The sequence below is a fragment of the Bos taurus genome, chromosome 15 (assembly GCF_002263795.3).
Source record: "Bos taurus isolate L1 Dominette 01449 registration number 42190680 breed Hereford chromosome 15, ARS-UCD2.0, whole genome shotgun sequence".
Taxonomy (NCBI): Eukaryota; Metazoa; Chordata; class Mammalia; order Artiodactyla; family Bovidae; genus Bos; species Bos taurus.
This window is the reverse complement of record NC_037342.1, coordinates 73,645,499-73,672,368: the sequence shown is the minus strand read 5'-3', so window position 1 is coordinate 73,672,368 and position 26,870 is coordinate 73,645,499. Positions and strand designations below refer to the sequence as shown.

The 26,870-nt window shown below is 47.6% G+C and overlaps 2 long non-coding RNA genes and 1 other non-coding gene across 10 annotated transcripts; 1 reads left to right on the top strand and 2 right to left on the bottom strand.

Moving 5' to 3' along the window:
- Positions 1-9,716: 9,716 nt before the first annotated feature.
- On the bottom strand, positions 9,717-10,785 carry LOC104974315 (uncharacterized). Its single transcript, XR_003029508.2, has 2 exons — positions 10,540-10,785; positions 9,717-10,345 (listed from the first exon to the last, which is right to left on the bottom strand). It is a non-coding gene; the product is annotated as an uncharacterized lncRNA (long non-coding RNA).
- An 82-nt stretch (positions 10,786-10,867) lies between these two features.
- Positions 10,868-25,776, top strand: LOC104974316 (uncharacterized). Of its 8 annotated transcripts, none has more exons than XR_009490708.1 (5): positions 10,868-15,644; positions 16,044-16,543; positions 19,067-23,235; positions 23,421-24,321; positions 24,602-25,776. It is a non-coding gene; the product is annotated as an uncharacterized lncRNA (long non-coding RNA). The 8 variants fall into 8 exon arrangements; XR_009490710.1 differs by having other exon boundaries at positions 10,868-16,543; positions 19,067-22,273; positions 22,976-23,235; XR_009490711.1 differs by having other exon boundaries at positions 10,868-16,543; positions 19,067-22,598; positions 22,976-23,235.
- Positions 24,054-24,152, bottom strand: MIR670 (microRNA mir-670). The gene has a single exon (NR_030994.1). It is a non-coding gene; the product is annotated as a microRNA mir-670 (primary transcript).
- Positions 25,777-26,870: the final 1,094 nt, after the last annotated feature.

Genomic DNA, 26,870 nt, shown 5'->3' with positions numbered 1-26,870 from the left:
GGCAGACGCACGCACACACCCTCCGAGCGTCGGCGCGTCCGCCGCGCCAGAGGGGGCTCCACAGTCCACGGCCGCTGCAGCGGCGGCACGGCCCCCTGGGGGGTGGGAAATAAAAGAAAAAAGTTCTACTCAGACGACCATTGAGCCGACCGACCGCCGGCCGACCTGTGCACCGTCACCCCTTCTCCTTACCTGGGTCCCCAGGTCCCTGGAGCGCGCCGGTCCGGTCCGCACTGCAGCCAGCGTTGGAGGAGCCCCTCTCCAACCGGCCCGCTCCCCTCCCGCCCTTCCCCGCCCCCCACGGGTGTTGGCCCGGCGGTAGAGCGGGCTCTTCCAGGTAAGTATATAAGTTACTGTACTGTGTGGGAGGGTCACGATCTTGGTAATTGCGGCTCTCCGAGCTTAACCCCTGCGTTCCTGCCTTCCTCCAACTTGTTGAGGACTCGTCGGGTCGCGGGAGAGCGAGCGAGCGAGCGCGCTGGCAAGCGCGCCGGCCAGGAGGGTGCGAGGGGGAGGGTGGAGAGAGGTGCACCGGGCCGAGAGGGGAGAGCCAGACAGCGAGCGGCGGAGTTCAAAAGTCCCCCTGGCAGCGGTTTTCATTGGATAGGTCTTCCCCCCCACCTCCATTCCCTTACCCCCCCACACCGGCTTGTCCCCCCCCACCCCCCGCTCCCCGTCTCCCTTGTAGGGGACGTCTCCAGGCGAAGTCACGATTCCTTCTCAGTTCGGAATGAACTGTGACTAGAGCCATGACGCAGCCAGCGCGCATTACTCACTTTTTGCAGTCACGACTTGGGAATCCGTGCTGGTTCCAACCAAAATTACACAGCTACCATTGAATTATTTAATAGGATCTAGTTCGGGGGTTAACTTGTGCATTGTGCCAAGCGATGAGGAGCGGGGTCCGGGGGGGGGGAATGAGGATATGGGGCGTCCTCTCTTTCCCCTTAATGACCCCCCTTGCCACCGCTCCACGTGTTGCATATGTTTTTTTGCGCTGCCATCCCTCCTAGCGCCGCCCCCCCACCCAAGCTCTTGCCTTTGCAAATGTGGTAGAATTTGTAAACATAACCACGCAACTTGTGGGGCTGAGAGGAGCGAGGCTTGGGAAAGGGAACGAGTGGGTCCGGGTGAGTGACGAGGAGGCCGAGGGGTGGGCCGGGAGGCTGCGAGCGGCTTTGGTTTGAGCTGAATTGTCAAGACGAAATGTGGGTTGAAGTTATTTGCGTTATTCTCCACAACATCAGTAACAGCCCTTGTTACTATTATGAGTTGACGAACACTGTCTCAGCAAGGGAATCTTCCCAGAGAGACTACTTCTAAAGTAAAAATAACTCGACCCCCAGCCCGCACCCCAGGGCTGCGCCTCTGGTGCCCTGAGTTGGGGGGTGGCGGGGGGGAGGTCACTGAAGCCATAGGCTGTTAGTGCGTTAGGATGGAGTACCTGGGCTCTCCTCTTTCAGTTGAAGGCCAGACCTCACAGATACTTACCTCACTGTCCTTTTTTTTTTTTTTTTTTCCCCTTTATTATTATTACAGGTATAGAAAATATCCCTGCATGCACACAAGCTTACTGCAGATTTACAAGATAGCTTCACCACCACCACCCCCCCACCCCAGCCACTGTCTACAGCCCACCCTTGTGGGCCAATTTGAGGATGCATTTTTATTATTTCTCCCCGAGGAGTTAATCAGCAAGGATGTCTTTGTGTGCCCCAGTGATGTTTATTCCTACCCGCCCCCCCCCCCCAACTCTGGCCTCTGATAACCTTCCTCCCTCTTCACCTGTCTGGCTCCAGGTTTAACTAAAGTCACTGGAGTTGACTGCAGTGCATATCACGTTGTGTCAACCCCATAACCCCAGGGAGTTGATGGTCTCCCCAATAACATTTGGGAACTTGGAGAAGAACCCCCTCCCTCCCTAGTTTCCTTCAGACCCGGTTTTTCAGAAACCCTTTGGCATTTTTGGCTTGAAGGCGCTGGGCGATGTTCCCAAGCCTGGATTTTCTGCGCATCGCACCAGCAACTCCTGTGCTTTGGTTTGGCTTCTAATTCATTCATTCCACCAACTCATTTGGGGCTCCCATGACTAGGACGCGAAGGAAAGGGAATAGTAAGAAAAATGCCATAACGCACAGACACATCTTTACACATCTCCCAAGAACTGCAGAATGTGGGAACGTGGGGGATATGAAGTGGGAGCGACGAGAGTCCGAATAGAGTAACCCTATAGCCTCTTATTTGAAAGGGACCATCACTGGAGAGAAATCTTTCAAACCCACTGGCGGGAAGGTGCGGGCGCCTGGGAATGGAGACCCAGATAGTGCCTGGCCTCTGCAGAGAAAGCCGGTAAACCACCGGCTTGCGGTTCCTGGAGCGCTGGGCCTTGGCTCATCCTCGAATCTAACACTTTGCACCCCCTCCTTTACATTTTTTTCCCTTGCCTTCCCACTCACCCCTCCTTTTCCCCAAAGCTCTCACCGAAGTCACGACTATCCTCTTTGAACATCCTTAACCCTCTCCTCTCCGTATCCCTCTTCTGCATTCAGGGCGGGGCTATCGGCAACTGGCGCCAACCCCGCCCCCTGGCGCTCGGAGCTGAACTCGCCAAGGACCAAGGAATTTTCAGCACCTGCCTTCCATGGACAGCTACCGCGCCCTGGGCCAGCCGGGATCCGCCAGGGTCGCGGTCCTCCAGCTCCCGGACCGGAGCGAGCAGGGAAGTTTGTCAAAGGAACGCGGATTTTTCCTTCATTTACCTCCCAGCCCCACCATGCAATTTTAATCTATATCGCATCGTCTCCATTAATCTCGCGGAGAGATGGCCCATTAAGTCGTATCTGGACACCCTTTAAGACAGAGAAAATGGGGAAGGGAGGGGGGCAGTCGAGAGAACCGGGCTCAACAGCGCCGACCCATAGAGAGAGAGAGAGTTGCAGCTATTGATTCAGAGATTGGTCAGGGTGATTCCCGGCTCTGCAAGAATTCCCCCTTTCGGTTCCTTTTCATGCAGCCCCAAATTCATTATGCACACACACAGCTATACCCCTCACCCCCTACTCAGTCCCACCCTTCTCTTTAGAAAAGGGGTGAAAAGGCAGCCAAAAAAGAACCCCAGGGCATGCACAAAGTAAGCCTCAGTTCATACTCACAGTCTGCGGCATGCACATGACATAATATTACTTACCCAAACGGGAACTCCTTAAGAGAGAGAAAGAGAAACACAGGGGTGGGAAGAGAAAGTGGAGAGAGAGAGGGAGACAGAAGAGAGGAGAGGAAAAATCCAACAATTAATTTCCAGACATAGTTGGGGGCGGGGGGAGGAATGCGGTGATGTCCAGGTTTTCTTCCACCCGCGCTGGCTTTTTATCCCAGTGCAGCCCTCGGTCTATTTCTGGAACACGATCAAACCCTGATGCTATTTTTAGCAAGTACTGAAAAAACCTCCACACACAAAGGCATTTCGCTGGAACGTTACGTCCAAAACATTAGATGTGAATTAAGCGCCCCCTCCCCACTTTTCCCTGCACCACCACACTCCCTTACATTACTGCAGATGATTTTTTCAAAACAGAAAAACACCCAAATATTGCTTGTGTTCTCCCTCCCTCCCGTTAACTCCCGTCTGCCTCCGCCTGTTGCAAGCTCCTCACTGTCTCCCCGACCAGAAGGCTTTGGAGTGGTTGTATTCTTTTAGAGCTGCAGGTCTCCATTGACCAGAACTGCTTGGGAAATGGGGGTGGGGTGGGGTGCTTAGACCCCATCCCCAGAGGAGCTTCCAAAAAAAGCTCTAGAGTCTAATGCGGTCCACGCTGGAGATTCCCAAATGAGGAAAGGAAAAAAAAAAAAAAAAAAACACCCTCCATACCCTTCCCACGTTTCCCACCCATGCTTTGCAAAATCTCGCTGTGTTTGCAACACACCGCCTTTGGAAATGTATACTTTGAAGGCGCTGTGTGTGTGTGTGTGTGTGTGTGTGTTTTGCGTTCTAGTAATTCACTACGAAGGGGTTGGAGAAAATAGACTCATGAAGGCAGCGCGGAGCAGCCGCCTTGAGTCTTCTTTGCCAGCCTGCGTCAGTCATCAGCTACTGACGTCACGTGCAGATTCTCCTCTTTGGTGGGTCTGGTTCAGCCGAGAAGAGGCTTCTGCTCAGAGACAACGCTTTGTGTTCGGTGCAGCCACTGAACAAGCAAGGCGACCGAGGCGGGCGCCACCCCAGGCTTGGGCTGGGCAGCTGCAGAGAAGGCTGCAACCTGGTGTGCACCGGGCGTGCGGGGCCCCGAGGGCTTGCCCAGCAGGACAGCCCCCCGCCCCAAACGCCCTGCGCCGCCGAGGGCAAGCTCGGTTCTGCACAGACGCGGAGCGAGCGTCCTTTCCCCTCCCTTTCGCAGCTGACCGCTGTAGCGGAGACAGCTCTGGCTATAACTCGGATTAATTCTGTGTGTTTGTCGGGCAGATAGCCTCGGCTCCTCGAGTGACGCAAATAACAGATTCTAAGGCTCCCGCTCTCTCTCGCGTTCTCTTTCTCTCCCTCCCGCTTTCTTTTCCCTCTTCTGTTTCCTGCGCCCACGCATCCTGCTCGGTCGCCCACGGAATCAGCCAGCTACAGCTTCCCAGAGAGCAGTCATCCAAGTTACAGACAGACAGACTTCCCAGAGCAGGAACAAATAAACCTGCAATTAAACACACATACACACAGCCTTTTGCAAATGGCCAGCAGCGTTTAGGGGCTCCCCTGTGTAGGGGAGGAGAAAGCTGATTCACAAATCCACCGGCCTCCAGTCACTGCAGGGGGGCGGGGGGAGCGGAGAGCCGACGGAGAGGCCAGGGACAGGGAAGGGCTTGCTGCTGTAGCTTTGCCCTGGCACCACCACCTGAAAAGGAAACCCACCTCTATAAATACCCAGATGGCAGGGTATTAGCCGATAAACAACTTTTGTTGAATGGGAGGAGGAGAAAATGGAACAAAGACTGCAAAGGCTTAGTCTCTAGCAACATTATCAGGACTTTTTAAGACTAGGCGAGGCTTTAGCCTTTCTCCCTCTCAAAGACCAGGGGATCTTCTATTTTTCATCTTAAAATAATGCTCCTGAAAAATGAGCTGAATGGATTAGTGCTATTTTTAAACCAGTTTGAAAGGAGCTTGTTTCATGAGGGTGATAAAGAATGCGTGTGCGCACATGCGAGCGTGTGTCTCAGTGTGTGTTGTGTCTGAATCTGAGGTTTTTGGCAGAAGACATGCCACACCTCAGCGTGACAGAGGGTTTATTGATTGGGGATGTGATGGAGGTGGCAAGAATTCTTGCAGATTGGAAGATCGGAATACAATTACATACACAAATCACCCTCCCCAAATCTACACAGGATCCCAGATCCAGCTCATATAACTTATGCCCCGAGGAGGGGAGGAGAGGAGGCGGGGGACCAGAAAGCTATTTACATCATGCTGATGCCTGGTCCGTCTCCTTTATCAACTTTAATTATCAACATCCCCTGTCAGTGATTTCCCCTATGCCAATAAACAATTTTCCAGAGGTTACCACTAGGATTGGGGGCACAAGGCCCGAGAGACAGCGAGCGGTCATGGGACTGACCTTTAATCAGTGTGATCTTTAATACCCTCTCTTCTCCCTCTTCAGGCCCTCTGAGCCTTTGTAACTTGCCTCAGAGATTTTGGTTTAAGCTTAAGCCTGTCCTGGACCCTCAACTCCTGTCTGTGGCTTAAGCCTTGCCTACTATAGGAAGGCAGAGGGCGCCTGCTCAGCACGGAGGACACCCTCTGGCAGCCCATCAACAGCTGTTTATTTTTAGCTCCATGAATGCATGTATGTATGCATGTGAGGATGCCGCTGCAGTGGGGGAGGCAGGCAGCCAGAAGAAGTATCAATGAGACAGAGTCCGCCTGGGTTCTTGCACTGAAAATGGCTTATCACATGGGATCATTGGATGTGGCCCATTGGACAGAGAAAGCGTCCCCATCGTGTGTTTCAAGGAAGTCTTACTGGATTAATGGGAGTGTTAGGCTGATTATATTTTTAAAGGCACAGAGTAGGTCTATGTTTTTAGAGCTATGAGATGAGCTATGTGTAAGCATAAACTCATGTGACCACACTATTTCTAAGACTACACGAACTACATAGAGAAGAGACACTTTGGAACTGCGTGAGCTGCTTTCTGTTTCTAGGCTTTCTGTGGTAGTTGGCTGCTATTGTATCTGATGTTGAAGCCAAAGCAGCTTCATTCAAGATCACTTTGGGCACCCCTAACAGCTTTCAGCAAACCCCGTATGTAACCCTAACAAATAAGGCAGAGTTGGAAATAGAAGAAGTGTGCTCAGAACTTTTGAGAGTAGCAACCAAAATTACACGACCTGTGGCAGTCTGATGGACTCAGTATCTTTGCTTCTCCTCACAACCCCCACCCCCCACAAGAGAATGCCTCTCTTCTCTGTCTTGCTATTCTAATCAAGCTGAGTGGTTACACCAGGGGCTGGGGGTACCTAGGAAACTCAGCAGAAACATTTGCAGAAGGTTAGTCCTTCACAGATAGCATCTCTGGTTGCCCTATGCGTCAACAGTCAGATCCTTTGGTGCACGCCTGGACTGGAACTGGTGACCTTGGCTTTCCAGGCTGTCCTGCCATCCTTTGCTAAGGGCTGTGGTGCCCAATTCCTGTCTGAGCAGTCAAGCTAAGGACCCAGAGAATTAATAGACCGACATGGAATCTGTCCAAGATGAAAACCGCCTTCTGCACTGCCAACCCATCCCTGGGCATCCCAAGCATGAAGAGGACTCATTTCCCCTAATGCTGCTCCAGAGGGCCTGTGGGGTAGGCTGCTGTCACAAAGCCCTTGAAAGAACTGAGTCTTCTCTCTTTCAGGGTCGCTGAAGCCCAGAAATGTCCCACCCGTGTCTCTTGTCTGCTCTCCAAGCACCAAGAAAAATGCCAGTAGGTAAAGTACTGGGTTTGGAAGAAGGGAAAAAAAAAAAAAAAATCCAGCTCTTAGGAAATCAACCAAGGGGAGTCTATCAGGGAAGAAATCCAGGAAAGAGATTCCTCTTGGCCTAAAGACATCTCCATCAGGGAGCAGAACTATTTTGGCCTAAATAAGGGCCAGGGTAGGGGGAGAATAAACCAACAGTTTTTGAGAACCTATTATGTGCCAGACACTGTGCTGGGTGCTATTACATAAATGATCTTATGCTTATGGCTGTTTTATGGGTATCACTATAATGATGTTGCCCACCCCATTAGGTTGTACCTAAATCAATCCCAAAATATTACTTATTTTTTCTATTTTCAAGGGTTTCCCTGGTAGCTCAGCTGGTAAAGCAACCGTCTGCAATGTAGGAGACCCTGGTTCTTCAGGGAAGATCCCCTGGAGAAGGGAACGGCTACTCACTCCAGTATTCTGGCCTGGAGAAGTCCATGGACTAAAGAGTTGGACTAAATTCTGTGGACTAGAGTTTAAAGCTAAGAAAATGGAGAGAAGGCAGTTTAAGTGACTTGTGCAAAAGTCTTGGAGCTTGAAGTTGTAAAACTAAGGATCTGATCATATTTATATTTGTGCGGTTCCCATACTCATGCTCACATCTATCATATTGCTTCGATTCCAATATCCAGTTTTCTGTGTTCTAGTTCTAGCTCCATCATTAGGAATTAGAGATATCTGGGACTTTTTCAGCAGTAACCTGAACAATGAAATTGATTTATTTCTCCTAAGAGTCCCTTGAGCCAATATAGCACACCACCACTCCCTCCCTCTCCCTACCTCGCCACAAGGCTATCTGCCTATGAGAAGAGACCTCCCTCTCCAAATCTCTCTACCGGAAAGTTCCAGCTGGTTCAGCTTCATCCAAAACTCAAGGGATCTGTCTGAAGCCAGCCAGTGTGAAGTGAAGATGCAGGGAACTTTCTGTCCATTCAGGCTGCTACAGCCAACCATGTTGCCCCCTCCATTAAGGAAGTCCTGTGGGTGGTACCAGGGAGGAGTTAGGAACTCCCCAGTCCAGTTTACCTAGAAGGCTCTTTGAAGGTGAGAACAGTAGCAAATCTGCATTTGGGTTGACTAGTCCTCCTTTACACTTTTAGAAACTGGCATCCCTGATCCTTTTCCTGATTATCAAAACTTCAGAGGCCAAGCCATTAGCACAGTGGGGGAGATGAGCCACAGCATGCATAATACAAGCTATTCCACCATCCCCTTCCTCTGTTAAGTACAAGTTTCATCACTTACCCTGATCAAGAGGTACATTCAGTCTTGGAAAACACTTCTTAGAAGCCAGCATATTTGGAGGTTTAAGGGAGATGTTTTGAAGGACCACTTGCATGCTGAAGAAAAGTAACTAGAATTCCACCCCCTCCCTTTCCTTTTGTCGGCATCAGCACTCAAAAAAGTCTCAACTCTCTATCCACCTGAAAGCGATGACAGTGTTCAATATCAGAACAGTTAAGACAATATCTGCTCTTTGCACACCTCCATCATCGAGAAGCAAGCTCTTTCAAATGCCTTCTTCCCCACCCTATGCCACTTGAACTGCATGGAGAACCAGATGATAGGCTTTCCGATGCATTGCCAGATGAAAGGCACATTTGGGAGAATTGGGACCTAGAGGGTCACCCGGGAGTGTCTCGAGTGGGCTTCATGGTAAGGATCTAAGCAAAGACAAGGAAGCCAGAGCAAGCACATGTTAGGGGCTGAGGCTGAAGCAGTAGGGTGGGGTGGGACTCAGGACACCAGCATGCTTTAGTTTAGCAGAAGCTACATAGAAAAGAATCGGAACTTTGGATCATCATGGGGAGAAAATAAATAATAATAAGAGGAGTGCTTCAAGATAGCTGTGTGAGTTTGGCCTTGATCTTGTCGTTGATGGACAGTTGTCTACCTCTGAGGGCAGAGAGACCTCAATCACAAATTCATTGGGAGGGGATGATCTAATGGAATTCAAATTAGCTGAACTTTTTATCATTATTAAAGCAGTCTTGAAATTAGCTGCTGCTCTGTGAGACTTGGATTGCTATATCTGATAGTCCAACAGTAAAAAATGGGCTTTGCATCTCTTTAAGTCCTAGTCTAATAAATACAGGCCATGGAGCAGTGGAAGAAAGGCCTAACATATCCGCTGGATTGGCTGTTTTTTTTTTTTTTTACTTATTGGCAAGGCTATGAGTTAATGAGCTGAGTCTGAATCTTTTCATGAGAGGAGATAGTTCAGCTCACATGTGAAAATCTGGCATCTGCCAATGGTTTTTAACTTACCCCTAGAAGTGGAAATAAAACTGGGGGAGAGAAAATATATTTTCTAAGTACAGCGGGTTTACTGAGAACCACAGTTTTTGTAGTGATTGGGAGAGAGCACTCTGACCTCAACAAATTCTGATTTGGTTAATCCTGGTGGTCGTGGTGGCAGGGTGGAGGGGGTCTGTTTTATGTGGAGTCTAGATTAACATTGTGAGGCTGGACCAATGTCTGTGTCAGGGCTGGGGAGTCCCCAAGGGGTATTCAGGTCAAAAGAAACCAATAAATGACAAAATCTTACAGCCTAACCAGGCAGACCTGTCTCATGAGCCCTGGGTTTCCGAGATCATTACCAATCATCCTAGACAGTGCTGGCAAATGTCACTTACCTCACCATCCAGGAACCTGTGGCTCAAAACCCATGAAGAAAAGCCTTGGATCTTAAATGAAAATGTCTAGAGTGAAGCCATCACAATATGGTAGAATGAAATGTAAATTTAATTGAAGAAAAAAAATTGAGATGATTTCATCCTGTATTTAGGGGCAGTCCAATTCTGGGGCTCTTTCTTTCTTACCCCCCATATTCTCAATCAGTCCTAAGTAAGCTCTTTCACTCTATATGACCAGGATTAATGGATTGATGGTGCCTCCATCTGGTTTCAATTACATCACTCTCAGATACCTGGGGTACCTTCATTGAGTGAGACTGCTCTGCCAGAGAGTCTTGAAACTTCATTTTGGAAGAGGTAGGATTTGCTGTGGTTTCCCTGACCTGGGGGGCTGAGTACTGGGCTGATTCTGGCACGAGGCAGGAGGAGGAGACAGGGAAACTATTATCAGCCATCTGGATATAACTCAGAGGGGAACTTGCCAAAGAAAGAGCAAAGCCACTGCCCCAGGAGGGGCACCTCAGAGAAAGAGCTGGGTAGACAGTGAATGGAGGAAGGATGGTGATCAAGAAGGGGTGATGATGGCGAGGGTTAAGAGGAAGATGAATGTGAGCAGCAAAATTGCGGAAAGCACGAGGCAAAGGATGAGGTGTGTCCTGGGTGTCTGAGGACTGCTTTGAAAACTCATCTGGTCTCCTCTTGGTCGCTGGCGCTCCTATAATAGCAAGAATGAAAGGGAAAGGGTGTCAGCAATCTACATTCCATCACTCAGAGCTCCTCGTGAGCGCTCAGTTCCAAGTTCTCCCATCCTCTCCTTCAGTGGTATCATTTTGGTTTCTCTGGACATAGCAGAGGCACGAGGGCCAGATGTTCACGGCTACAGTTAGGTAAAGGGATGCTCAGCCTTACCAGCAGGTGGCCAAATATGAGTTCACTCCAAATTGGTAGATCTAGACCAACTGTTCATCAAGAAGTCACATTTCTGGCAAAGCAGAGCTTGTGATATCAACCAGGTCAAACCAGAAAGAGTTGCTTCCACTGGTAGCTGAGGGCCAGGAGGTTACATCATAGACAAATATGTTTAACCCAACCACTCTGTTTAGACAATGACAGCCCAATTGTTCAGGAGGTGCTGCAGTAAGCCTACTCTTGCATCTGCTGTGTTATTATCAGCAGGTACCATTCTGACCCCATTATGACATCACTCTGCCTACTGGGAAAGGGGCAGCTAGAAGGAGGTCTTGAGACAGGGGTAGGGCAAGTAGGTAATATCTGGTGTGACTGCTGCCCCACTGTGTAGATTTAGAGACACAGAAGTGAAACTGGAAAGCATCACTCAATCCAAAGAGGAATGGGGATCCTATGACTTGTGTGCATGCCCCGTAATGTCCAACTCTTTGCAATCCTTTGGACTATAGCCTGCATATAGTCTGTCCATGGGATTTTTCAGCCAAGAATTCTGAAGTAGGTTGTTTCCTCCTCCAGGGGATCTTCCCAACCCAGGGACTGAACCCACATCTCCTGCATCTCCTGCACTGCAGGTGGATTCTTTACCTGTTGAGCCACTGGGGAAGTCCCATCCTATGACTTACCCGTATCTCAAATGTCCAGGAAGAATCAATGTGGAAAAATGCTTTAAGGTTCTGCGTGAAGTGAAAAGGATTACACCTTTGCATGGTACAGGAAAGTTGAAATAATATGTGGGATTCTCCCAGGGACCTAGATACTTTGAAAATGTGGGCTGGTGAGTGACCAACTTTAAAAAGGTAAGTGGCTTGTGTAATTCCAAATTCCCAAATGACTCTGTATCAAGGGAGCTCAATCATGAACCAACCTGAAACAGGGAAAGAAGTGACTCAGGACAGGATCTGTGTGTAAATCAAGGAGGTGGTTTCACGATCTTTATTACCTGCAGTTAAAAAGCCAGATCAAGAACCTTGATTTCAACTAACATCAACCAGAAAGTCAGAACTTGAGCTGCGAGTGAAGATTCTGGTCTTGACTGTGCCATTTGCTCCCAGTTGAAATCTAGAACACGGCACTTGGTACCTGAAATTCCCAAATTAGAAAATGTGCGTACTGCTACCTGCCCTACCTCACAGGATTTTATTTTTAAAAACACAGGTGTGAACATGCGCCACAATTTTAAAAGGCCTCACCTCTGTCATGGAAATTCTTCTTAGTCATTGTGGCAGTTCTTCTTTTTTCTATCTGAGCTTCAGAGAGCACAGATTGGACAAGCATTGCTATGTAAGTAATTGCCTTATGGACTGAATCTTTTTTCAGAAAAACAGGCTCAGAATGCTCTAGCTCCAGGAAGTTTATGGAACAATCTTGGAACCAGGTATGACCTATTCATATCAGGTAATAAGAACAAGCTTCACTTCCAGTTTCACATTGTCCCTTGCTCCTCGCTTCTCTTGAGTTCTCTCGCTCTGTCTCAGGGAAATTCTAAGAACCATGAATGTCACGGAGGGGCGGGGTCTGCTAGTCTCTGGTGATGCCAGCAAGTTATTTACATATCCCCAGGTCTTGGCTGCCTCAAGCAATTGTGGTATTTAATGAGAGCATGCAAGTAAGATGCTTAGCATTGAGTTGGCACCCAGTAAATGTTAAATGAAATTATGAAGGAGGCAGAAGAAACCAGCCTCTGGAATTTCATCCCCCTTGGTGGCTCAGGATATCTTATTTTCTCCTTGGTTCAAGGCACCAAGAAGCTCTGATGCCTCAAATTGCTACCCACAGGGCAGGGCAAAATGACTGCTATGGAATTTCTACCAAAGAGCCAGTAGAGGGAGCTCCCAAGTAAAACTTCCCCGGTCTACCTCATTTCTCTATAAAACAAATCTCTGCTCAGAGGCCAGGAACTTTTTCTCTACCAGAAATCTTTTATTTAGAGAAAATTGGAGCCCTCATCAAAAGACCTGGACCCAGTCCTGTTTTCAGAGTAGGCAGGGAGGGGTTATTGTACTTCAGAGACAGCTTGAGTCCCATGCCAAGTTTGGGCTCTGGGCTACCCAGAATAGAAATTTCCTATTAGGGCTGATCCCAGAAGATGTGGGGTGAGACTTTTGAAGCTAACACTTTTCCAGCCCGTGGAATTTTGAATGTTCTCTAGTTTTCTAATCATCCTCTCCCTACAAAGATCGAGATTCACAGTGCCTTGTTATTGTTCCGTCACTCACTCATGTCCAACTTTTTGCGACCCCATGGACTGCAGCACACCAGGCTTCCCTGTCCTTCACCATCTCCCAGAGCTTGCTCAAATTCATGTCCATTGAGTTGGTGATGCCATCCAACCATTTCATCATCTCCTTCTGGCTTCAATCTTTCCCAGCATCAGGGTCTTTTCCAATGAGTCGGCTCTTTCCATCAGGTGGCCAAAGTACTGGAGCTTCGGCTTTATCATCAGTCCTTCCAATGAGTATTTAGGACTGATTTCCTTTAGGATTGACTGGATTGATCTCCTTGCAATCCAAGGGACTCTCAAGAGTTTTCTCCAAAACCACAGTTTAAAAGCATCAGTTCTTCAGTGCTCAGCCTTCTTTATGGTTCAACTCTCATATCCATTCATAACTACTGGAAAAACCACAGCTTTGACTATGCAGGCGTTTGTCAGCAAAGTAATGTCTCTGGTTTTTAATATGCTGTCTAGGTTTGTCATAGCTTTTCTTCCAAGGAGCAAGTGTCTTAATTTCATGGCTGCAGTCACCATCTGTAGTGATTTTGGAGCCCAAGAAAATAAAGTCTTTCACTGATTTCATTGTTTCCCCATCTATTTGCCATGAAGTGATGGGACCTGATGCCTTTTTTGAATGTTGAATTTTAAACCAGCTTTTTCACTCTCCTCTTTCACTTTCATCAAGAGGCTCTTCAGTTCCTCTTTGCTTTCTGCCATAAGGGTGGTATTATTTGCATATCTGAGGTTATTAATATTTTTCCCGGCAATCTTGATTCCAGCTTGTGCTTCATCCAGCCCAGCATTTTGCATGATGTAATATAAGTTAAATAAGCAGGGTGATAATATACGTCCTTAGCATACTCCTTTCCCAATTTGGAACCAGTCCGTTGTTCCATGTCTGGTTCTGTTGCTTCTTGACCTGCATACAGATTTCTCAGGAGGCAAGTCAGGTGGTCTGGTATTCTCATCTCTTAAAGAATTTTCCACAGTTTGTTGTGATCCACACCGTCAAAGGTTTCATCATAGTTAATGAAGCAGGAGTAGATGTTTCTCTGGAATTCTTTTGGTTTTTCTATAATCCAGTGGATGTTGGCAATTTGATCTCTGGTTCCTCTGCCTTTTCTAAATCAAGCTTGAACATCTGGAAGTTCTCGGTTTATGTACTGTTGAAGCCTACCTTGGAGAATTTTGAGCATTACTTTGCTAGCATGTGAGATGAGTGCAATTGTGCGATAGTTTGAACATTCTATGCCATTGCCCTTCTTTGGGATTGGAGTGAAAACTGATCTTTTCCAGTCCTGTGGCTGCTACTGAGTTTTCCAAATTTGCTGGCATATTGAGTGCAGCACTTTCACAGCTAAGTGCTAAATCATCTTTTAGGATTTGGAATAGCTCAACTGGAATTCCTTCACCTCCACTAGTTTTGTTCATAGTGATGCTTCCTAAGGCCCACTTGACTTCGCACTCTAGGATGTCTGGCTCTAGGTGAGTGATCACAGCATCGTCATTATCTGGGTCATGAAGATCTTTTTTGTACAGTTCTTCTGCTTATTCTTGCCACATCTTCTTAATATCTTCTGCTTCTGTTAGGTCCATACTGTTTCTGTTCTTTAATGTGCCCACCTTTGCATGAAATGTTCCCTTGGTATCTCTAATTTTCTTGAAGAGATCTCTAGTCTTTCTCATTCTATTGTTTTCCTGTATTTCTTTTCATTGTTCACTTAGGAAGCCTTTCTTAAACTGTCCTTGCTATTCTTTGCAACTGTGTATTCAGATGGATGTATCTTTCCCTTTCTCCTTTACCTTTTGTTTGTCTTCTTTTCTCAGCTATTTGTAAGGCCTCATCAGGCAACCATTTTGCCTTTTTTCATTTCTTTTTCTTGGGGATGGTTTTGATCATTGCCTCCTGTACAGTGTTATGACCCTCCATCCATAGTTCTTCAGGCACTTTGTCTATCAAATCTAAAAGATCACAGTCCCTAAAAGACCTTATTGCTCATGCCCTAAGTCATGTCCGACTCTGCAACCTCATGGGCTGTGTAGCCCACCATGCTTCTCTGTCTATGGGATTCCTTAGGCAAAGATACTGGAGCAGGGTGCCATTACCTCCTCCATGGGATCTTCCCAACTCAGGGACAGAATCTGTGTCTCCAGCATCTGCAGGCCAATTCTCTACCACTGGGCCACCTGGGAAGCCCCAGAAGTCCTCATTACAAGCCTGTTATAAGGCAATCATGGAACCTGGATGCTCTGAAGCAGCAGGCTGAAGGAAACAGTCCTTGCCTATGCTGAAGAGCCTTTAAATGCAGGCACCTGAGAACTCAGTGATGGGCATGAACACCTTCTCAGATAAAAGACCTAAAATGCTGCCAAGAGGTGCAAGATGAACTCTGCTGAGCCTCTGAGACAAGATTTTCCACAGTTCCTTCTCTGCTCAGACCCCTCAGGTCAACCAGGAGGCCCACTATCAAGGGAAAAAACTTCTTTATTCCCCACACTTACTTTCTGGCTCATAGTTAATCAATGTAATAGTAGGAGCCCCAAGAGATGGCGGGAGATCTTGCCAGTCTTTCTTTCAATTAACATTTGCTCAGTGTGGTTTTGATCAGCAGTGGCCTCCTTTGTTAAAGGGTACCCAAGGGGGCTCTGTGCCTCACCTACTTACAGAATGATGCAGAGCTCAGGAGGAACCCAGAATAAGATGAAGACTTGCCATTCAGGAAGCTTAAGAACATCTGAGTGCTCCTCTCCCTCCTCCTGCTGGTTCACTATCAAGAATAACAACAGCTGGTATTTACTGAATATTGACAAGCCTCAGGTGCTGTGCTAAGAGGTATGCCTACATTATCCCATTCTTAGTGAAACAGTACCTTTACAGTGTCCATTTTGCAGTTGTAAAGCTGGGGCTTGGAGAGGGGAAATCACCTGCCCTGAGCCAAAGAGCTGTTTCAGTGTGTTAGCTATATTCTGAAATACAGAGTGACCCCCTCTTTGAGCCCTAGCTGGATTCTCCAGAACAGACAACAGTTCCCTTCAGCATCAGGGACTTTCCCAAGGGTAAGGGCAGCCTGGGCCGTGGTACACACCTTGTCAAGTTCCCCTCAGGCCCCATGGAAGTATCTGATGTTCCTTTTCGTTGCATTGCCTCATTTCCATGGGGTAAGTGTGCCCTGTCTTGGGAGGAAACAATTACACCAAAATGAAGCTCTTGCCTTCCTCTTCTCTCTCTAAGATAATCCATCTGACACCTGACCAAACTGCAGAGAACAAATGGGACTCATTACATCTTTGGAAATTTCATTCGATTTTTAGAATTGGGGATGAGCTGGAAGACTGACAGCTGGAGACCTAGTTCAAGAGTAGAATTATTTAAGCCTTATGCCAGAAAAGAAAAGACTGTTTGGGACCTGCCATTAAGAATAATCTGTAGCGGGGGTAGAAGTAGGTAATGGTTTATATCAGCAGCTCTCAAGCCATGACTCCATCTACCCTGAGTTGTAACTTTGCTGGGCTCTGTTTGCCCAGCAAAGGGTTAAGGGTTCAGTGTTGGCTCTTTTGACACAGAGGTTTGGACCAGGTAGGGAAAACAGAGGCTGTATAGCTAACATCAAAGGAGGCACTTCTCTTCAATCCGAGATGACAAAGGCCCTGCTTTCAATTACCCCATGAGCTTGACTGTTACTACTACCCTCCTCTCCTGAAGTCAACAGAGGGAAGCCGTCCAGTGAGAAGGTGGGTTTCTGATGATAAGAGAAAAAAAAAATGATACTGTCTTGAAGAGCCCGAGAACCACTGGCAGGCAGGAGGCTCAGGTCTGTCTCAAGTCCCTCCTACCTTGTCTTCTCATGTTCTCGTCTCTAACGTTTTGACTCATGGAATAACTTGCTGTTCTGGGCCACCAGTATAAGCAAATTTGTTCCAACTGGTTTGAAATATGTTCAGTTACAAATCAAAAGAAAACTTTGGTCTGGATTATAAATAACAGGAGAATTACTAATGTTTTGATTATATCTGGAGCTCATGCACAGGACAAGTTCATTCTGATTAGGGATTTGGGGCCCAGTTCACTTAAACAAGAGGCACCAACTCCTCAGCAGGAGCCAGCCTTCATTGGGCTGCAACTTGCTTCATCTGCATCCTGCTTGGAGCCTTCCAGGGCCAAATTGGTTACAGAATATTTGTTTCCCCTGAAATTGCCTTCAAATGCCTGGAAGTCTTCCAAGGGACCTAAAGGGATGGGGTATTAGGGACACAGATGCCTTAAGAATGGGGGAAACACTAATAATACCAGTAAGAATTAACCAAGCACCTGTTATACACCAGTGACGTCACTCAGTCATGTCCGATCCTTTGTGACCCCTGGGACTGTAACCTACCAGGCTCCTCTCTCCATGGGATTATCCAGGCAAGAGTACTGGAGTGGGTTGCCATTGCCTTCTCCAGGGGATCTTCCTGACTCAGGGATCGAACCCAGGTCTCCTGCATTGCAGGCAGACGCTTTACCCTCTGAGCCACCAGGGAAACCACTATATACACCAGGCAGTGTCCTAAGCACTTCACATAGCTCCATTTACTCACAGTAACCCTGGGAGGCAGCTACCAGTATTATTCCTATCTTACAGATGAGAAAAGAGGGAGGTGACTGAACTTGTCCAAGGTCTCAGGGCTATTTAAGTAGGTGGGGTTCTCATCCAGGCTGTCTGGCTTATGCTCTGAGCCCCGTGCTAGATTTTCTCCTTCTCATGGAAGGATCTCCAGTAGGGTCAGTGGGGGAGGGTCTGAGCATGCATAGGTCTCAAATGAAAAGGGATCCATATTCAGTCTGGTGTTGCATTTGCTGTGGACAGTGTGCGGAAGACCAGATAGCACAGGGACTAATGGGCCCATAGAAACCTGTTGTCTGAGGCCTGGGGACCCCCTGACCACTCGATCCAGCACCATAGAAGAAGACTGTGATAACAGTAGCTTTAACACACCTTAGGAACTCCTGCGCTATGCTAAGTTGCTTCAGTCGTGGCCAATTCTTTGCAACCCCATGAACCGTAGCCTGCCAAGCTCCTCTGTCCATGGGATTCTCCAGGCAAGAATACTGGAGTGACTCCAAAAGGGCAAGAATTATTTAACTTTCTCTGAGCAACAGTCATAAGATTGCATAAATTATAGGGTGTGCGGACCCTGACCCTTCATTTTAGAGATGAGGTCAAAAGAGGCTAAGTGAATCATGAAGTCCACGAGGTTAGGGCAGCAGAGACTGGATGGGAACCCAACTGCCTCCTGGTTTAGTCAGGCTGTCTGATCATGGGGTGTCTGAAGGCTGGGGGGTCAGATAAGAGAATACAGTGCTTACTGCTGAGGGAGGCTACTAGTACTCAAGACCCCGCATTCTAGAAAAGAAATGGAGATGTTTTTCTAACTTGTGTCAGGAACTAGAGCCTGGAGGGAGAGTCAGTTTACGCCAGCTCACAGGCCAGGTTGACTTCCCTGGTGGCTCAGATGGTATTAGCCTCTGTCTACAATGAGGGAGACCCAGGTTCGATCCCTGGGTCTGGAAGATCCCCTGGAGAAGGAAATGGCAACCCACTCCAGTATTCTTGCCTGGTAAATCCCATGGACGGAGGAGCCTGGTAGGCTACAGTTCACGGGGTTGCAAAGAGTCGGACACGACTGAGCGACTTCACTTCACAGGCCAAGTTAGGGAATGAACTCATTGATTTCTGTCCCCAAATATCCAGATCACCAGATACACAGGTGGTGGGGGTGGTTAGCTTATAAGAGTCTGAGAGCTCAGACATCCGTAGGCTAACATAGAGCAAGAGAACTTCTCTTGCATTGGTGGAAGTGGTCAAAGAAATGTTTTCAGGGAGGGATAGTGGCTAATTTGCTCTTTCCTTTTCTCTTACCTCACCTCCCTGAACCATTTTTGTTTCCTAAATCTAAGTGAATTCAAAACAGAAAACTAAGTAGAAGCAAATCACCCTCATAGTGAATTGGGATCCTAACTGCTGCCCCAGAGTGAGGGTAGGTGAAGCCACTCCCTGCAAAGCCACTCCCTTCTCAGACTTGGTTGTTCCTAATACCGAAGGTATGGTGGTCTGGATAAGGCCTATAATTCTCAAACCTGACAACTCAAACATAATCAGCCTGTGGGCTTCTAAGAGTATGAACTGCCCATAAAAACCTGGCCTTGTCCCCAAGCATAACCAAGTCCTTGGAACTAAAACCTGGATCTTAACAGATGCACTTTTTTCTTTTCAGCTGATACATCCACACCCACTGAAATGCTCATATAAACTCATTGATGAAAGGGTTCCTGATATAGTGGGACACACGACATAGAAGTCTGCAACAGGGAAAGGAAGCCTATGGTGGCTTGTTGGTCAGGCAAGGGCTATATAAGTTCATAAGAACTCAGGGTGGGCATAAGTCTTACTGAGAGGAGAATGTGGGCTGCTAAAGGCCTCTTTCACCTTTTGAACTGTGAGTGCCATGGTGGCAAGCAGGATCCAGATCTCTGAATCTGCTGAGCCTAGAATATGGTTTTTCCAGTAGTCATGTATGGATGTGAGAGTTGGACCATAAAGAAGGCTGAGTGCCGAAGAATTGATGCTTTTGAGCTGTGGTGTTGGAGAAGACTCTTGAGAGTCCCTTGGACAGCAAGGAGATACAACCAGTCAATCTTAAAGGAAATCAACCCTGAGTATTCATTGGAAGGACTGATGCTGAAGCTTCAATTCTTTGGCCATCTGATGTGAAGAGCCAACTCATTGGAAAAGACCCTGATGCTGGGAAAGATTGAAGGCAGGAGGAGAAGGGGACAGCAGAGGATGAGATGTTGGGATGGCATCACCAACTCAATGGACATGAATTTGAGCAAACTCCAGGTGATAGTGAAGGATGGGGAAGCCTGGAGTGCTGCATTCCATGGGATCCCAAAGAATCAGACGTAACTGAGCAACTAAACAACAAAATATATGGCCTACCAGACCCTCCACGATGTTGACGAGGCCATGGGGACTGGGTAAGTTATAACTTTCTTCTGTTCTCTATTAGAGAATGAGGTCATTGAAAATCAAGACCTGGATGAGGAGTAGATGGTCATCCTTGCCCCCAAGGAATCACTGAGGGACTCTCACGATGTCCAAGAACTCTGAACATCTGGCCCAGTGGAAAGGAGGAGACTTGAGTCTTGCCCCTCAGCTCCAGTGAGTCAAATGCAGATGATCTTCTTACACACAGACTCTTGAGGTCCAGACTTGTGCTAAGTATTGATGGAGACCCTTTCTCCTTACCTGGACACCTCCACTTTTAGGACTGGGAGCTGGGAGAAAAGGGTTTATGGGCTTTGAACTGAAGGAAAAGGTCCAGGGAAGATCCCAGGCCTGTCCCTTGCTTGGCAGGGTCAATGAGAATAGTTCCTTTGACTTTCAGTAGGGGAAGAAGAGGGAAGGTAGATTTTACCCAGCATCTCTCAAGAAGCATACCTGAGTATGTATGTGAAAAGGTCTAAGAACAACTACACTGGCTTCAGAACAGGAAGAATCTACCCAGGAAAGGAAGTCATGGTGGAGATGCCATCCCACACTGGGCCACGAGAAGATGCTACCCAAGTCACTTTTCTGATGCTTCCGTGGGCCCGTCAGTGGCCATAGGTATAATAATAAAGATAACAATAAAAATAACAGTAATAGATCCTTTGCCATGTGCCAAAACCTTTGCAAATAACTCAATAAATTATAATAACTCTTTGTGGTGAATACTATTATTACTCGCATTCGGTCCCATCACTTCATGGCAAATAGATGGGGAAACAATGGAAACAGAGACTTTATTTTCTTGGGCTCCAAAATCACTGCAGATGGTGACTGCAGCCATGAAATTAAAAGATGCTTGCTCCTTGGAAGAAAAGCCGTGACCAACCTAGACAGCGTATTAAAAAGCAGAGACATTACTTTGCCAACAAAGGTCCGTCTAGTCAAGGCTATGGTTTTTCCAGTAGTCATGTATGGATGTGAGAGTTGGACTATAAAGAAAGCTGAGCACCGAAGAATTGATGCTTTTGAACTGTGGAGTTGGAGAAGACTCTTGGGAGTCCCTTGGACTGCAAGGAGATCCAATCAGTCCATCCTAAAGGAAACTGGTCCTGAATATTCATTGGAAGGACTGATGCTGAAGCTGAAACTCCAATACTTTGACCACCTGATGCAAAGAACTGACTCATAGGAAAAGACCCTGATGCTGGGAAAGACTGAAGGCAGGAGGAGAAGGGGATGACAGAGGATGAGATGGTTGGATGGCATCACTGAATCAACAGACATGAGTTTGAGTGAGCTCCAGGAGTTGGTGATGGACAGGGAGGCCTGGTGTGCTGTGCAGTCCATGGGGTCACAAAGAGTCAGATACAAATGAACGACTGAACTAAAGTGTCAAGAAACCAAAACTTGGAAAGTTTAAATAACCTTATGAAAAGTCATATAATCAATGAAATACAAGTGCCAAGATATGTTTGAACCCAGGTCTGTTTGGCTGCAAACCCTGAACTGTTTGCTGTTATACTCAGGACACTATGAGAGTCTAGCCTACCAGAGCTCTATGTCTACCTCTACAGTTGAGTGAGGTGAGACAGAGGGGAAGGCACGGTTTAAAAAAAGATGTTAACATCTTCTGTGCACAATATGTGTAGATTCATGTATCATGTATGTAGAAGAGAGTGTGTTTAGATAAGCTACTTCTCCTTTCATTCTCCATACATTAGACACTATAATGTGAACACTCCCACTTTGGGGGGCTTCCCAGGTGGTGAAATGGTAAAGAATCCACCTGCCAAATGGAGGAGAAGCAGATTCTATCCCTGGGTCAGGAAGATCCCCTGGAAAAGGAAATGGCAACCCACTCCAGTATTCTTGCCTGGAAATTCCACGGACAGAGGAGCCTGGTGGGCTCCACAGCTATGCAGACATCTGGACGCGACTGAGCACGCACACAGTCCCACTTTTTAGGTGAAGTAAGCAGGTCACAAAGAAGCTAAATAATTTGTTCAAGATCATACATCCACTCGATTTCTTGAATCTGTGTGGTTTGATGCCAAATCCATGGCTCTTTCACTATAACATACTGTCACAATAATCAGATGCACTCAGAGTCAGTTCGCATTTATTACGCACCCACCACAGGTTAAGCACTGTGCCAGGCTCTTTCACAAACACCAAATTGTTATTCATTGATTGGTCTTCCAGTTCACTAAGTTGGGCTGCAGCTGCAGCAGCCTCCTAGTCAAGGTTATATAAAAGAATAAATCAGAGTAATTCCTTTTCTTCTTCTTTCTAGGTATTCTCAGTAGCTAAGTCCAAGCTAAATATTTCACAAAAGGGTGCTGTTGTCACCTGAAGGACCAGGGAAAAAAAAGAAAAACTAGATTAAGGTTGAAAAACTCAAGTCTCAAAGTCCCCGATCCAATGATGGAGGGTCAGTAGTGTCTTCGTTCTCTTTGCTGGATGAATTTCTAATGCCATCCTATTTCCATTCTAGTCCACCCTACATTTCTGAGGTGCCCTCTAGCTTTGCTCCTTCAAGGTAAAGAAGCAGGGAGGCAGTTGATGATGGAAGGAAGGAAAAATTGCCTTGCTTCTAGAGTCCATCAGGAATTTAGTCTTTCTTCCTCTTGACCCCTTGAGCCTTGAACTCTAATTCTCCCACGTCAACATCAATTGAATGTATTACCAAAGTCTTTGCTGAGAACCTGTCACACTAGCCCAAGAGATCCCTGAGAAGACTTTGGAGCAGTGGTGAGGTAAATAATGATTGATCAAGTAGTAAATAATAGCAAAATGTCTCATGAAGCAAAGCTAAGTATTTTTTCATTTGATTGTGGATGGTGAAAACTAAGTACATATCAGGCAGAAGATCTGCTTGATGGAGCCAACCTCAAAAGTGGTGGGTGGGACTTGGATAGATGCTTCATTTCTAAGGCCTGGGCTCTAACCCAAGGCTTCAGCAAAATTAGGGAGATATCAACAGATGAATTCTGTCTTCAAAGCTGTGACACCCTCACCAGCAAGTGGTGGGCTTTTCACAGAGTGAGACTTGGTTAGAGAAGGAGGAAACCCCAATGGAGGAAAGATGGAGGCTAGTGAAGTTTTGTTTTTGTTGTTGCTGTTTTTGCTGCAGATGGATTATTTGCTTGAGGAGGGAAAATGAGCAACAGTGCTCCCAGTCTAGGATCTGGGTGACTTCTTGCCTAGGCTGGCTTCACGGGTGTGCAACTTGTGTAGACACACATGGCCCTGTGCTCAGCAGGAGAATGCATGAGTAGGAAGACACGCACCATATATGTGTTCACCATTCCTCGCTGCCCCCATGAGGTTGGCAGTTCCCCCAAGAGCACAAAATTCCAGTGGGAGCCCAGTGAGATGCAAAGTAAGTCAAAGGTGAGTGTATGAGGAAGGGGGGGGCATGGACAACATCAAGAGGTCCTGCTGTTGGAACTAGAACTTGCTTGAATGTAGAAATAAGGCATTGGGGTTCTATGAAATACTAATGACCAAGGACCCCTACTTTATCATTTCTTACTCGTGTTCCTTTCCTCTATTTGCCAACCACCTATGCTGAAAAGGATGGCATGGAAAGAAAGCGGACACTACAGCAGTCCACAGTTGCTTCTCCTTCCACTCCTTCCTTCCTCATCATGAAGCTGAAGTCAGAGATGCTGGTAGAACATTCACATATTAGAAGTCAGATGAAAGCAGCTGAGTTCGTTTTGTTCAACGTGTCCAGTGAGCTGGTAATAAGTAAGCACATATGCAGGTATGACCTATGGGATACAAGTTGTGTGATTTCAGTGATTCTGCAAATGAATTAAATGCTCCTATATTTTCATTTAAAACTAGCATTGCACAGTATAAAGATGGATGGTAAAATTCATGCTAATGAAAATTTTATTTTTATTTAGCATGACATGAAACTAGCAAATAAAAAACATGACAAGAGAGAGACTTAAGGAAAAAAGCTTTATATTTTAGTACCTTTAATAACACTTTTTTCCTGCGTATTTGAACGAGGGGCCCTACATTTTTTTACTGGGCCCCTTGAGTTATGTCGCTGGCCCTGCTCCTACCCTTATTTTTCTTATGAGAAACAGAGGCAAAGCACCAGGGCTAATTCAAGGCAATGAACGGAAAACTTGGACTTGATTCTTCTCCTAAGCAGGTGGGCATCCATTTGCAGTAACAGTGGTCTCCAACGTCGTGCGCAGGGAGAACTGACACTCCTGAATGAATATGAGGAAACCCCAGGCAAATTCCGGTTCACCACATATACTCAGGGACGTCAGATCCACCCCTAAACCAGAAGTGGTATTTCTCCGTTGGCGTCTTCACACAGCGACAGAGGTGAAGAGAGTCCATGCTGTCCGTGAGCTCACGGGTGGAGACAACTCTGCACGTGCACAAACACACGCATGCACACTTGGGTGCGTTGTGGTTGGTCTTGACACACGTTGTACACGTACACCACACGTAAGTGTTTGCGTGTGATGTGGGCTCGGGCACCTCTTAGAACCTGAGAGAGGTGGGTTTACATGGGTCTTGGCGGCGGGGTTGGGGTGGGGAGGACTCCTGACTGACAACACCTTTAAGGCTTGGGTGAATGTGGTCCTTCTGGGCCTTGGTCCTCAAGAGACCACCGCTGAGAGTGGAGAGCTATCCGGGCGGGTGTGGGGGCTGGTGGGGGGACACATGGCTCTATTTCCAGGACCAGTTTCTCCTGTAACCACTCTGCTCTCCCTTTATATCACAGGAAGACAAACACCTGTTGACCTCGAGAACAGAGGGTTTTCGACTTCTTCTGAAAGGAGTGACACGAGCAACCGGGGCTGTGAAAGACTCTCCCCTTCCACCCCTGGACCAAAAAACGAGGAGACAGTCTCACGAACGAGGCCCTTGAGTGACGTGGAGAGCGGATGTCAGGCCCGCTGACCTCTTTTTACTCGGCACCAGCGAGTCCGGAAGGACGGGGTCGCCATCTACTCGCTCCCTTTAGCTGCCTGGCGCTTCTTCCCCACAGCAGGCTTAGTGCCCAGTCTGTGTCCCCATCTCACCTCCCACCTCATCTCTACGCCTTTGGGTTATGCTAGCCAACAGGTAGCAAGGGGACTGCTAATTCTAACTTCCAAGCGCACCTTCCCCAGTCCCCCACCCCATCTGCTGAAAGAGATTCACTTCTCATGAGAATCTGGTAAGCCTGCCAGCACCCCCAGGAGGAAAAAGTCACTAACTCACTTCTTTAGAAGCACCTTCCCCACCCCCCACTGGGTGGTCTTGACCACCACCAGCCTACCAAAGAATCATTGCATTTTATTGTTTCCATATTTCCCAGTGCATTTTAACCAGACATTCAAATGGCACCCCGACGTCTATATTTAAAGATTGTAGTGGGGGGACTCCCCGCCCCCACCCCCCTCAGAAGAGACCTGTGTTCCACCTCCCAGAAGTGGCTGCTCATCAGAGAGGAGGTGATTCAGCTTTCCTAGAAGATCATTTGCAGGGGAAAATACAGTACTAGTGCTCAGAGTGCTGCCTGCTTCCAGAGATTAAAAAAAAAAAAAACACACCACCAAAAAAACCCTGCTCTCAGACACATGGAATTCCCATTGACGAGGTCTGACCAACACCAGGCGCTGAATTTTCCCCATTAAACTTAAAGCTCAGGATGAAAGACGTGGGGGTGGGAGAAGGGGTCCCATTTGGCCTTTTCAGCCCTCTGGAGGACCTGAACTCTGCTCACCGCCCCCCAAGGTCAAACGACTGATGTGCAAAAAGTCCCCTCTGTCTGTCCCTCCACTTCCCCTGCCCAAGCTCTCCCTCCTCACAAAGAAGGACTCTCATTGCCACAACACAATGAAGCCCCGGTGGATTTACCCAGATTAGAGAACCCCTTGAAGTCTCTGTCAGAATCAATCTTCTCAAGAATAACACTTGTTGGTCACCACCTTGCTTTGTGCGGCCGCGGGGAAACCAGGGCTCCGCGGGGCACACCGGCCTCTGACCCCCCATCTCCGCAGGGCACCGGGCAGGGCGCGGCTCCTCACTTCACGGGACGCCCCCCAAAACACACCCCCCGCGGCACCACTGCCCACACCCTGCAAGCCCGCGCCCCGTTAATTTACCTTCTCCACTCCAAGCTGGGCCCATCCCAGCACCAGCCCCCCCAGAGCCCGGAGGCCAGCGCCGCGGCTTCCCAGGCGATGAGAGGCCCTGGCCGCGCGCCAGCCTCCGCCGCCGCCGCCGCCGCCGCCCCCGCGGTTTAACCCTCCGCCCTGCGGAGTTCAGCCTCTCCGGGCTTCAGGCTGCAAAGTTTGCCAGGCGCTTTTTTCCGGCGGTTTTCCTCCACACAACCGGCCCTAAGAAATCCTGCACAGAGATTTCCCTCTACAGGTGGTTGTGAGCTGTAGCAGTTTTTGCTCTTGCAATAGAAACGTGGTGGTTTGGGGTGTTTTTCTGTCTTTAATTTCATTTTACCTGCTATTCAGGATTTTTTTAAAAAAATTATTTTGCCGGCCCCCACTAAAGACGTAGCTTTTCTCCAAATTATGGGATGATAGATTAAATTCTTTATGCAAGAAATGTAACTACTACTATCACCACCACCGTGCCCTCTCTCCATCTCCCCACCCTACCCCCACTTTGCTCTGACTTCATGAAGCCTTTTCTGAACTAAGATTGCATGTGCAAAATAATGACAAGAATGAAGACACTTAGTGAATGAGAATCAACCCCAAATATGACAAAGTGAACAAACTCCCACTACAGAATCCCTCTCCATGCCGCCCCCCCCACACCCACACACAAAACATCAGGGTAAGGGGGAGAGGAGACAGCATCCCTTCCCCACTTTGACACCACAGAACTGTCTTCCAACTGGCATGCCTCTGCAAAAACCACACACACACACACACACACCCAACCCCAGGAAAACCTGCTCAAGAAGTCTAGTCGATTTGTAGGAACATAATTGTTCAATGAAACAGACAGTAATCATGTCCAGTCATACAGCTCTACTCCTCCAA